Here is a 13,287-nt window from a genome sequence, read left to right as displayed (position 1 = left end):
CTGTAAACAATCAAATGCATAGCTGTAGGAGTCCGGCTAAACTTGTCAGGCAAGTTAGAGAGCCATCTGAGGGGTTTGGAGTTAAATACTCCTATTATGCCCAGGAACTTTATTAACTGGAGCTGTAAGTTAACTCTTTTTCAGAGAGAGAGATGGTGATGGGGGACAGGCCCCCGTAAAGTCAGAGGTGTAGGTGAGAGCACAAAGCAGTAAAGCAGGCAGACTCTGGTTTTGGGGTAGATGCTCAGGCAGGCCCAGAGGGGCACCCCTTGAGTTCTGGCTCGCCTTGCCCACCAGAACTCTCCCACATAACCTTGTTATGGGTGGGGACTCCTGTGCTGGCTCCCGGCATCTCCCCCTTTTTTATTTCTTAAAACAGCCAGATGCAGTTCAGTCGCGAGCTTCTGAGTGCTCTGTCGAAGAATTCTGACAATACAAGGAAGAATGATTATAAGAAGCAGAATTAAAGCATCCAGAGCAACATAGCTAAAAACAGTAGACAGAATATTCTTTCCTGAAATGAAGTTAGAGCAAGTGTGGAAGAAGTCATTTGCTGCTCCAGCGGCAGTAAAATCTAATCTGGAGTGTTCCATGGTTGCTATTTGATCGTGAAGTTTCCCTAAATCTAAACCAATGTCAGAGCTGTTCCAGACACCTGAAATATGGTTTTTAATTTTTTCCCAATCATAATCTGTCTCATTTACTTTCAGGGGTGTTACACATATCCACCGGTAGTCAGCATGACAGGACAATGCCATTTTCACTTTTAAAGCCTGCAATTCAGTCCCAATATGTGTTACTGCTTCCTCTAGGGCATCTACCCTCATTTCTAATTTCCTATCTATAGCTTCCTGGGTTGCCAATGTTAAAGAAACGTTTTTGGACATAGTATCAACATATTGAGCAGTATGTACTTGTTGAGTCAATGATATTGCTGCCACGGTAACAGAAGTAATGGCAGTTATTAAAGCTGCTATTCCCAAGATAAGTAAGCCCACAAACCATCGTGTTCACATCAAATCCTGCAGTTGTTGTAATACAGCCAAACTGTAATTATCATACCAGTAATTAGGCACAGTTACAGGTATCATGAGATAGGGTGGACGTTTCAATACCACAAGAGAATAAACATTATATTGGGGGGTCAAACAAGATGAAAGCATACATTGTTCACAAGTTACTATATTAGGTCTGCCTGAATAATTCATGTATACATTTAGTCTCTTGGAGTCATTAGTAAAGAGAAAAACATAAGGTGAGGGTAGACAAGCTAAAATAGAATAATTAGAATTGCTATCTGGACGGAATAAGGAAATGGGAGCAGTGGCAGCAAGGGCCCTCCAAATTTCTGGCTGCTGAAAAGTTCTGTTCTTAGTTGTATAAAACAATATAGGAGGAGCACATTCATTATTATGCCATCTAGTGATACTTAATGGCCAAGGAACCAAGTCTTTCTTCCAATTATAATATCTACTGAGAAAGTCACCAAGGAACAATGGGCTCATACCTGGGTCTGGGTTACTCCAGTCTTGAATCATGTAATTTCCTCCTCCTGGTATTCTATAATCAATTCTCGAATCATAAGTACAAGATTTCCAAATCGGATACCCTGTACGATCATCTATGGTGTTCCATATGATATCTGAAGGCTTGGTGTTATAACAACTTGGATATCCAGGAGGGGGTCTATGGAATACAGTTTTGTGGGGATCAAGGGCCCCAGGCATACGAGCCTGCAACATCCAAACCGCTAGACGCTCTCTAAGTTCAATACTTGAGGCTGGAGAACGGGTCAGAATTGCTTTTTTAGAGGCTCCAATACGTCCTTCCTTAGGGTAGTAATAAAGCTTTCTATATAGTTGGGGAAGTTGAAGCAAACAGGAAGATCATCTATTAATCCCCTGAAGGTAAAATTGAAATTAATAGGATATTTATCTGTTGTATGGGAAGTATATGACCCTCCCAGTAACTGAGGCTGGTTTGTGTGGATCCGTAAGGGGTTGAGAGGGTAACAGGCAGGAAGGCCAGGGGTCTCCAAATAGAGGAAATAGCCTGCAAGTGTCAGACATTTTTATCTCTCTTAAGCGGCAGGAGGAAACAAACTAGCAATATTTTTTCCTTCTCTATACAAATTTAAAGGGAGGTTTCTCTTAAAATATTGTGTTGCCGTAATGACACCCGGCTTCGCCTGAAGTTAGCTATTCCCGAGTCTAGAGATAACCAATGCCTTTTTCTTATGGAAATGTTTGTCTTAAGCTATGCTAATGTACTATGCCTTTACCCCAAACTCTGTCTCCAAGTCGGTTCGCCTCTTGGCCCAGAACCTACTTGACAAACCAGTATGGATATTGTTCCCCTAATCTATGTAAATGAAACTATTTGTATGGTGGTCTGCTCTTCTTCAAGATTCAAGTTAATCATTTTATGGCCCAGGATAAACCATTTGGTGCCAAGATTATCCCAAAATGCATCTTATGGGTGAGGGGCCTGGTGCCATTCTGAATTTTAAGACATTCCTTTCTTTCATTAACAGACTGCTAGTGACTATATAACATCCAGCTAAAGACTAGCAGGGGGGTACTCTTTCTGCCCCCTTCTGATGCCTATGTCAGAAGCTTTCTCTATCTCCTTTATACTTTAATAAAACTTCATTACACAAAAGCTCTGAGCGATCAAGCCTCGTCTCTGGCCCCGGATTGAATTCTTCTCCTCCGGGGGCCAAGAATCCTGGTGTATTTGCGTGATTCAACAACAACCTTTCAGGGTCATGTTCCAAGTAACTACTTGAAAGGTTGGAGGATCTAGAAAGTAAGCCCATTTCTTTTCAGGAGTGGGGGAGTAGGCACTTACCTGGCAAGATAATAAGGCAAGCATAGCAATAAACACCTTCTCAGGGGAGGCAGGAGAGCCCTGCGGGGAAGCTATCCCTTGTGCCTGGTGACAGAGCACCTTAATCTGTCCCCAGGTAGGTATGGGAGCTTGTTGAGTTGCACGAGCTGGGGGTCCTGGTGGACTCCTGTAAGGCAAAGACTTAGGGGGAACAATATCCTTTATGCGGAGTTGTGACATCTGTCTGGTTGGTGGCTCCCCCTCCTGTTCATCCAGGATCTCTGGCGTCATTCGTCTCAGGACCAGCTGGCCTTCCCGTGTTGGCAGAGGGAGTGGAGGTAGAGGAGGCCCCTTCCTCTTTTGGGGTCGCGACGGCCGTGGAATCCAGTATCCAAGGGGTTGAGACATGGCAAATCAATCTATCTGGAACCCAAATTGGAGAATCTGAGTCCTGTGGAAAAACACAAGCATATCTTCAACCGCTGGTTAACAATGGGTTGGGACCTTTCCATTGTCTGGAAAGGAGGTCCTTCCATTTAACTAATGGTTTTGTATTCAATTGCTCTGGGCACCAATGGAGAAGCATTGTGGTAATTCCGGCTGAATCAGTATTTAAAACATTTATTACAAAAAGAGCATGTTGCAAGATGTGATGGGGAGAACTATATTTAAACTCCCCTTCTTTTAATTTTTGAATTTGGATTTTTAACGTTTGGTGTGCTCTTTCCACAATGGCTTGTCCTTGTGGATTATAAGGGATGCCTGTATTATGTTTAATTTGAAACTTTAGACAAAATTCCTGAAAAGACTTGGAAGTGTAAGCAGGAGCATTGTCAGTTTTCAAAGCTTTTGGCAAGCCCAAATATGAAAAACAAGTAAAGAGATGTTGTATTACATCTCTAACTGCTTCCCCTGTACGAGCAGTTGCAATAATAACATGAGAAAAGGTATCCACAGTTACATGAACAAAAGACAATTTTGCAAATGAAGAGATGTGAGTTACATCCATCTGCCAGAGTGCATTAGGTTTGAGACCGCGAGGGTTAACTCCCATAGGTAAACTATTTACAGCAGTGGGACAATGAGAACTGGAATGAACAATTTCCCTAGCAGATTCTCGAGGAATCTGAAATTGATATCTTAGTGCAGTAGCATTTTGATGGTGGAGTGAATGAGAAGCCCGGGCTTCTTCAAAAGCAGAAGCCACTGTTACCTTAGTTAGTGAATCTGCCAGGTCATTTAGGGCATTTAAAGGTCCAGGCAATCCAGAATGAGCCCGAATGTGGCCGATAAAATATGCTCGGCTTCATTTCCAAATTTGCTGCTGCAGTTTAGTTAGCAAGTGAAATATTGCAGTTTTGTTCTCAGGCAGAACTGCAGTCTCAACGTGTGGAAACAGTCTGACCACCATACTGAGAGTCAGATCAGATCAGATCAGATCAGTCGCTCAGTCGTGTCCGACTCTTTGCGACCCCATGAATCGCAGCACGCCAGGCCTCCCTGTCCATCACCAACTCCCGGAGTTCACTCAGACTCATGTCCATAGAGTCAGTGATGCCATCCAGCCATCTCATCCTCTGTTGTCGCCTTCTCCTCTTGCCCCCAATCCCTCCCAGCATCAGAGTCTTTTCCAATGAGTCAACTCTTCGCATCAGGTGGCCAAAGTACTGGAGTTTCAGCTTTAGCATCATTCCTTCCAAAGAAATCCCAGGGCTGATCTTCTTCAGAATGGACTGGTTGGATCTCCTTGCAGTGCAAGGGACTCTCAAGAGTCTTCTCCAACACACAGTTCAAAAGCATCAATTCTTCGGCTCTCAGCCTTCCTTACAGTCCAACTCTCACATCCATACATGACCACAGGAAAAACCATAGCCTTGACTAGACGAACCTTTGTTGGCAAAGTAATGTCTCTGCTTTTCAATATGCTATCTAGGTTGGTCATAACTTTCCTTCCAAGGAGTAAGTGTCTTTTAATTTCATGGCTGCAGTCACCATCTGCAGTGATTTTGGAGCCCCCAAAAATAAAGTCTGACACTGTTTCCAATGTTTCCCCATCTATTTCCCATGAAGTGATGGCACCAGATGCCATGATCTTCGTTTTCTGAATGTTGAGCTTTAAGCCAACTTTTTCACTCGCCTCTTTCACTTTCATCAAGAGGCTTTTGAGTTCCTCTTCACTTTCTGCCATAAGGGTGGTGTCATCTGCATATCTGAGGTTATTGATATTTCTCCCGGCAATCTTGATTCCAGCTTGTGTTTCTTCCAGTCCAGCGTTTCTCAAGATGTACTCTGCATGTAAGTTAAATAAACAGGGTGACAATATACAGCCTTGACGTCCTCCTTTTCCTATTTGGAACCAGTCTGTTGTTCCATGTCCAGTTCTAACTGTTGCTTCCTGACCTGCATATAGGTTTCTCAAGAGGCAGATCAGGTGGTCTGGTATTCCCATCTCTTTCAGAATTTTCCACAGTTTATTGTGATCCACACAGTCAAAGGCTTTGGCATAGTCAAGAAAGCAGAAATAGATGCTTTTCTGGAACTCTCTTGCTTTTTCCATGATCCAGCGGATGTTGGCAATTTGATCTCTGGTTCCTCTGCCTTTTCTAAAACTAGCTTGAACATCAGGAAGTTCATGGTTCACATATTGCTGAAGCCTGGCTTGGAGAATTTTGAGCATTACTTTACTAGCGTGTGAGATGAGTGCAATTGTGTGGTAGTTTGAGCATTCTTTGGCATTGCCTTTCTTTGGGATTGGAATGAAAACTGACCTTTTCCAGTCTTGTGGCCACTGCTGAGTTTTCCAAATTTGCTGGCATATTGAGTGCAGCTCTTTCACAGCATCATCTTTCAGGATTTGGAATAGCTCAACTGGAATTCCATCACTTCCACTAGCTTTGTTCGTAGTGATGTTTTCTAAGGCCCACTTGACTTCACATTCCAGGATGTCTGGCTCTAGGTGAGTGATCACACCATCGTGATTATCTGGGTCATGAAGATCTTTTTTGTACAGTTCTTCTGTGTATTCTTGCCATCTCTTCTTAATATCTTCTTCTTCTGTTAGGTCCATACCACTTCTGTCCTTTTTCGAGCCCATCTTTGCATGAAATGTTCCCTTGGTATCTCTAATTTTCTTGAAGAAATCTCTAGTCTTTCCCATTCTGTTATTTTCCTCTATTTCTTTGCATTGATCGCTGAAGAAGGCTTTCTTATCTCTTCTTGCTATTCTTTGGAACTCTGCATTCAGATGTTTATATCTTTCCTTTTCTCATTTGCTTTTCACTTCTGTTCTTTTCACAGCTATTTGTAAGGCCTCCCCAGACAGCCATTTTGCTTTTTTGCATTTCTTTTCCATGGGGATGGTCTTGATCCCTGTCTCCTGTACAATGTCACCAACCTCTGACCATAGTTCATCAGGCACTCTATCTATCAGATCTAGGCCCTTAAGTTTATTTCTCACTTCCACTGTAGAATCATAAGGGATTTGATTTAGGTCATACCTGAATGGTCTAGTGGTTTTCCCTACTTTCTTCAATTTAAGTCTGAATTTGGCAATAAGGAGTTCATGGTCTGAGCCACAGTCAGCTCCTGGTCTTGTTTTTGCTGACTGTATAGAGCTTCTCCATCTTTGGCTGCAAAAAATATAATCAATCTGATTTCGGTGTTGACTATCTGGTGATGTCCACGTATAGAGTCTTCTCTTATGTTGTTGGAAGAGGGTGTTTGTTATGACCAGTGCATTTTCTTGGCAAAACTCTATTAGTCTTTGCCCTGCTTTATTCCCTATTCCAAGGCCAAATTTGCCTGTTACTCCAGGTGTTTCTTGATTTCCTACTTTTGCATTCCAGTCCCCTATAATGAAAAGGACATCAAGGTTAAATTCCTCCTCTGCAAGCATAACAAAAGCCTCTATAACAGCTGTGAGTTCAGCTCTCTGGGCCGAAGTCTCCTGCATATGTAAAACTTTATACTGATCTCTTGTAACTATAGAAGCTCTGCCATTAGCTGACCGGTCAGTAAAAACCATTAGAGCATCTGAGATGGGGGAGTATTCACATCTAACAGGGAAAATAACTGGATGTTTAGACATAAAATTTAGCAAAACATGTGAAGGTAAATGATGCAGAATTTGGCCAAAATAATTTCCTACAGCAATCTGCCAATTTTCATCAAACATTAGAAGAGCATCAAGCTGTTCTTTATTATATGGAATTACAATTTCTGCTGGCTCTTTACCAAATAATTCAATACTCCACTTTCTCCCCTTTAATATTAAAGTAGCCACTAAACCTGGATAAGAAGCCACTACCTTTTTAGCTTGAGCTCGAAGATGGATCCACTCTAGGGGGCCATTTTGCCATAAAACTCCTGTAGGCGCTGTTGGAGTAGCCAGGCAGAGGAGTTGCCAGTTTGTTTGTAAATCAATTCTTTTTACATAGCTATCAGATAAAGCTGCTTCTACTTTGTCTAAGGCCTCCCGTGCCTCAGCAGTTAATTGTCTTTTAGAAGTTGGATCAGGATCCCCATGTAAAATGTTAAAAAGAGGTTTTAATTCGGCAGTGGTTAATTTTAAATAGGGCCTAATCCAATTAATATCGCTTAAAAGTTTTTGATAATCATTTAAAGTAAGAAGGTGATCTTTTCTTAATTGTAAAGGAGCATGAGTCACGGTTTCTGAGTTGATAACCCTTCCTAAGTAAGTTCTGGGCGGATTGACCTGAATTTTTTCTGGGGCAATTTTTAAGCCTCTGGCTGTCAATGCCTAAGTCAAATCTTGGAGGACAGTTTGTAAATGAGCTCTATCAGGATGAGCTATTAAAATATCATCCATATAGTGAATCATATACAGTTGTTCATATTTAAAGCCCTAATATCTTCTATAGCTGCATTAACAAATTTTTGACATAAAGTAGGGCTATTTTTTGGAGAAGGAAATGGCAACCCACTCCAGTGTTCTTGCCTGGAGAATCCCAGGGACGGGGGAGTCTGGTGGGCTGCCGTCTATGGGGTCGCACAGAGTCGGACACGACTAAAGCGATTTAGCAGCAGCTGCAGGGCTATTTTTCATTCCCTGGGGCAACACTTTCCATTGAAACCTTAAATGAGGCTGTTTAAAATTTTCTGATGGTAAACAAAAGGCAAATCGCTTTTTATCCTCAGCATTTAAGGGGATGGTGAAAAAACAGTCTTGCAAATCAATTACAATAATATTATGTCCTTCTGGGACAGCTACTGGGGAAGGAAGCCCGGGTTGTAAGGCCCCCATATCTTCCATAGTGGCATTGATAGCTCTTAAATCTTGTAAATGTCGCCACTTGCCAGATTTTTTCTTAATAACAAAAATAGGAGTGTTCCAGGGACTACTGGAGGGCTCAATATGTCCCAATTGCAGTTGTTCAGAAATTAACATTTTAGCTGCCAGTAATTTTTCCTGAGGCAGAGGCCATTGTTCTACCCACACTGGGTCTTGAGATTTCCATGTAATGGGGTCGGCAGCAAAAACAATGGCCTCCATTATAAATTTGGATATCCCAATCCAGTGCATAGCTGTCGAGGGGTTGGACAAATTGGCTCAATTATTCCTTCCTGTTGTTTACCTAATCCTTTGGATGGATCATAGCCCATATGGAGCATTTGAGAGGGCACTTTTTCATTGGGACTGAAAAGTAGCACTCCCATTTGAGATAACATGTCCCTTCCCCATAGAGTAAAGGGGAGTGAAGGAACTACATAAAGCTGGAAAGTTCCGCAGGTATTCTCAAACTGCCAATCTAATATTTTTGCACTTTCAGCTACTGCCTGGACTCTCCCTATTCCCACCAAGTCATTTTCAGTTGTATGCGTTGGCCAGGAACTAGGCCAATCTTTCCCAGCAATGCAGGAAACATCTGCCCCTGTATCTAACAGCCCCACAACAGACTTGCCAGAAACCAAGATAGTTTTCATAGGGCGTTTCTGAGTAATCTCTGTTACCCAAAAGACCATATCACTAGACCCAAACCCTCTTTCTTGTCTCTCACTTTGAGTAGCAGCGTGCCCTATGGCAGCGTGATAAGGTAAAAGTAAAAGCTGTGCTATTCTTTGTCCTTTATGAATTTGTATAGTTTTAGTTGGGGGTGAAATCATTATTTGAATTTCTCCTGTATAGTCTGAATCAATTACTCCAGGCACAATTATAAGTCCTTGCGTGGCTAAAGAGCTTCTGCCTAATACAATTCCCACCAAGCCTGTTGGTAATGGGCCTCTAATCCCGGTAGGGATTTTTATAGTGGGACTATCTGGTGTTAATATTGTTGAGGTGGTGGAACTGAGGTCCAATCCTGTGCTGCCTGGGGTTGCTCTGATGAGCTCTGTGATGGGACGAAGGGTATGAATGGGTTCATTGTTGTTGTCGTTGCCCCAGTCGTTATCAGGGCCTGGGGCTGGCCCCTCAACCCGTTTCCCGACTGCTGGTCAGGAACTAGCGAGGTTCCGTTTTTATGGAATCTTGATCTGCAGTCTTTAGCCCAATGATATCCCTTCTGACAACGAGGACAAAGTGATTTAGGGAGATTAGGAATCATAGCCATGGAGGCAGGGTTTGGCTGAGAAGAGTTAGCTGTTCTTTGGGGGCAGGTGCGTGTAAAGTGCCCCTTGTGACCCCAAGAAAAGTAGGCTCTGGATGAGCCAGCATTCCGGCCTTGATTATTGGAATTCCTCCCTGTAAGAAACGATTGAACTGCTTGCTGATAAGAATCTCCTTTTATGGCCGCTGCTATGGCAACACCCTGCATCATTGCTGGCCCTACATCTGCACATTGCTTGATGAAATCTGACAGTGTTCCATATTTTTTTATAGGACGTAGGATAGCCTGGCAAGTAGAGTTAGCATTTTTGAATGCTAATTGTTTTATCAATATGTCAGCTGCCTCATTACTAGAAATTACTCTGTGAATTCCTTCCATAAGCCATGCTACAAAGTCCTCATATGGCTCCTCTGGTTTTTGTGTGATGTTTGAAAAGGAAGATGTTGATTCCTTTCCTTGATACAGTGATCGCCAGGCCTTAAGGGCACAGCCTGTCGCTTGATCTAGAATCCTTGTGTCTAGAGCCATTTGATCTCCCAGTGTTCCAAATGCATTAGTTCCTGCTATCATATCTTTGGTAATATGACTCAGGTCATCTCTGCGGTTGGCATCAGCCTGCTGTTGGGCAGCATCAGATTATTCAGCTATCCAAAGCATAAATTGCCCTCCAGATAGGCAAGCCTTAGCAACTGATTTCCAATCATGAGGTGTCAGTGGCCGCTAAGGCCTCTAACAGTGTTATAGTATAGGGGCTGTAGGCCCATATGTAGCACAAGCTTGTTTAAGCTCTTTTATCATTTTCATAAAATGATATCATTTTAAGCTTTCATATCATTTCAAGCTGGTTTTAGAAAAGGCAGAGGAACCAGAGATCAAATTGCCAACATCCGCTGGATCATGGAAAAAGCAAGAGAGGTCCAGAAAAGCATCTATTTCTGCTTTATTGACTATGTCAAAGCCTTTGACTGTGTGGATCACAATAAACTGTGGAAAATTCTGAAAGAGATGGGAATACTAGACCACCTGATCTGCCTCTTGAGAAATTTGTATGCAGGTCAGGAAGCAACAGTTAGAATTGGACATGGAACAACAGACTGGTTCCAAATAGGAAAAGGAGTTCGTCAAGGCTGTATATTGTCACCCTGTTTATTTAACTTACATGCAGAGTACCTCAAGAGAAACACTGGACTGGAAGAAACACAAGCTGGAATCAAGACTGCCGGGAGAAATATCAATAACCTCAGATATGCAGATGACACCACCCTTATGGCAGAAAGTGAAGAGGAACTCAAAAGCCTCTTGATGAAAGTGAAAGAGGAGAGTGAAAAAGTTGGCTTAAAGCTCAACATTCAGAAAACGAAGATCATGGCATCTGGTGCCATCACTTCATGGGAAATAGATGGGGAAACATTGGAAACAGTGTCAGACTTTATTTTTGGGGGCTCCAAAATCACTGCAGATGGTGACTGCAGCCATGAAATTAAAAGATGCTTACTCCTTGGAAGGAAAGTTATGACCAACCTAGATAGCATATTGAAAAGCAGAGACATTACTTTGCCAACAAAGGTTCGTCTAGTCAAGGCTATGGTTTTTCCTGTGGTCATGTATGGATGTGAGAGTTGGACTGTGAAGAAGGCTGAGCGCCGAAGAATTGATGCTTTTGAACTGTGGTGTTGGAGAAGACTTTTGAGAGTCCCTTGGACTGCAAGGAGATCCAACCAGTCCATTCTGAAGAAGATCAGCCCTGGGATTTCTTTGGAAGGAATGATGCTAAAGCTGAAACTCCAGTACGTTGGCCACCTGATGCGAAGAGTTGACTCATTGGAAAAGACTCTGATGCTGGGAGGGATTGGGGGCAAGAGGAGAAGGGGACGACAAAGGATGAGATGGCTGGATGGCATCACTGACTCGATGGACATGAGTCTGGGTGAACTCCGGGAGTTGGTGATGGACAGGGAGGCCTGGCGTGCTGCAATTCATGGGGTCGCAAAGAGTCGGACACGACTGAGCGACTGATCTGATCTGATCATTTTCATTGGAATGGGTTCCCAGTAAGGGGGTTTTCCCGTACCATGTGCATCATACACTATCGGAAAACAGGCTTCAATGTGGAGATCAATCTCCTCGTCAGGGCCCGAGAGGACCCTCCTCTGGGGAATTCCTGATAGGGGCCTTTTATTCCCATAAGGGTGGGGAGGAATGGGAGAGTGGGAGCATCTCCTCTCCTGTTCTGAAGATCCCCTGACTGTCTGATACCCAGATCTTACAGATGGTCTAGTTGGGAATGTTTCTCCAAAGCTCTCAGGAGCGGATGGCCTGACTGGGGATATTTCTCTTACTTTTTAAGGGATGTGTTCTGCTAGGAGAGGCCGATCCTCATCAGAATGATATTGAGCTGCTGCCTCCTCTAAAGCTGTTTCATCTTGAGGGGAAAGCTGATCTTTCTTTTCATCTTTATGACTGCTGGTTTTCATAGCAGCTAATATAGTCCTTAGTTCTTGATAGGTATGTATGGGCTCTTTATTTTCATTTTCTTTTTTATCAGGTACTGTTTCATTTTCATTGCCTTTTTCAACAGGTACCTTTCAGGCCCACTTTCTTTTCTATCTGGTATTTTTTCATTTTTATTTTCCTTTTTAGCGAGTCCCTTTCCAGATTCAAAAGCGGGATCTAAAACATCTCTCATCGTATTCCACAGAGAAAAGGTGTTGCTGCTGCTGCTAAGTCGCTTCAGTCATGTCCGACTCTGTGCGACCCCATAGATGGCAGCCCACCAGGCTCCCCTGTCCCTGGGATTCTCCAGGCAAGAACACTGGAGTGGGTTGCCATTTCCTTCTCCAATGCATGAAAGTGAAAAGTGAAAGTGAAGTCGCTCACTGGTGTTTGACTCTTAGCAATCCCATGGACTGCAGCCCGCCAGGCTCCTCTGTCCATGAAATTCTCCAGGAAAGAATACTGGAGTGGGTTGTCATGCCCTTTTCCAGAAACTAACATAATGTATGTTAATTTTATTTCAATTTAAAAAAAAGAAAGAAACATTCTATGCCCAAAAATGGCAAAAGGGGGAATACTGACTCATTTGAGAGGTAAATCCAAGAAGGTTCACATATATCTTGACCCAGAACTCAACAACTGCCATGAGAATGCTGTTTCTATTTCTCAGAAATACCTTGTATTGCACTGGATACCAGCTCAGACTAACTGTCCCTTGAAGGTTACAAGATGGTCTTTCCCTGCAGCACTGTAAACCTTCAGGACCAAGCCCTATGGAGAAAAGGGAGTCTACTGCCCTAAAATCTTGATCAGTATTCCCAGGACTGAGTTTCATTGACTGCGATTAGCTTGGCCTGGTCGCCCACCACCCTTAAACAGGTCACTATCAGTGGCAGAGGTTGCAGAGGCCTGGACTGCAAGGCACCTTCAAGACTACCCAAGGGAACTGCACGTGGAGGAGGTGGGGCTTCTGGGTGGTCAAAGCCATGAACCATTCGCTGCATGAGTCTCGGAGTGGGAGGATGCCCAAGTGTGCCAGGCACTCGGGAGGTTTATGCCCCAAGTCCTTGGTGAGTTTGATGACAGTATACTTTTGAACTTCTCCAGAATGATTCACTCTGGAGCCTAAAGCAGCCTTTCTGAACTTGAGATCTCCATCTCCATCTTGACCCTTGTGAGGCCTAACAAGCAGCTACTCCCATCCCCTTGGGCCTCTGCTTAAAGGTAGCAGCAGAGCCCAATGGCATTTTCTCCTCGCTTTAGGGTTTCTTTCAACAGTAATGAGGTAGATGAGTAGAACATATGGATGTCACATTCCCACATTGACCTCACCTCTTCCATCCCTTCATCCCTGAAACTGTGCCTGGCCTTCAGCTGAACACTTCCACTTACACATTACTGA

The sequence above is a fragment of the Bos indicus x Bos taurus genome, chromosome 5 (genome assembly GCF_003369695.1).
Source record: "Bos indicus x Bos taurus breed Angus x Brahman F1 hybrid chromosome 5, Bos_hybrid_MaternalHap_v2.0, whole genome shotgun sequence".
NCBI lineage: Eukaryota > Metazoa > Chordata > Mammalia > Artiodactyla > Bovidae > Bos > Bos indicus x Bos taurus.
This window is presented reverse-complemented; position numbering follows the sequence as displayed.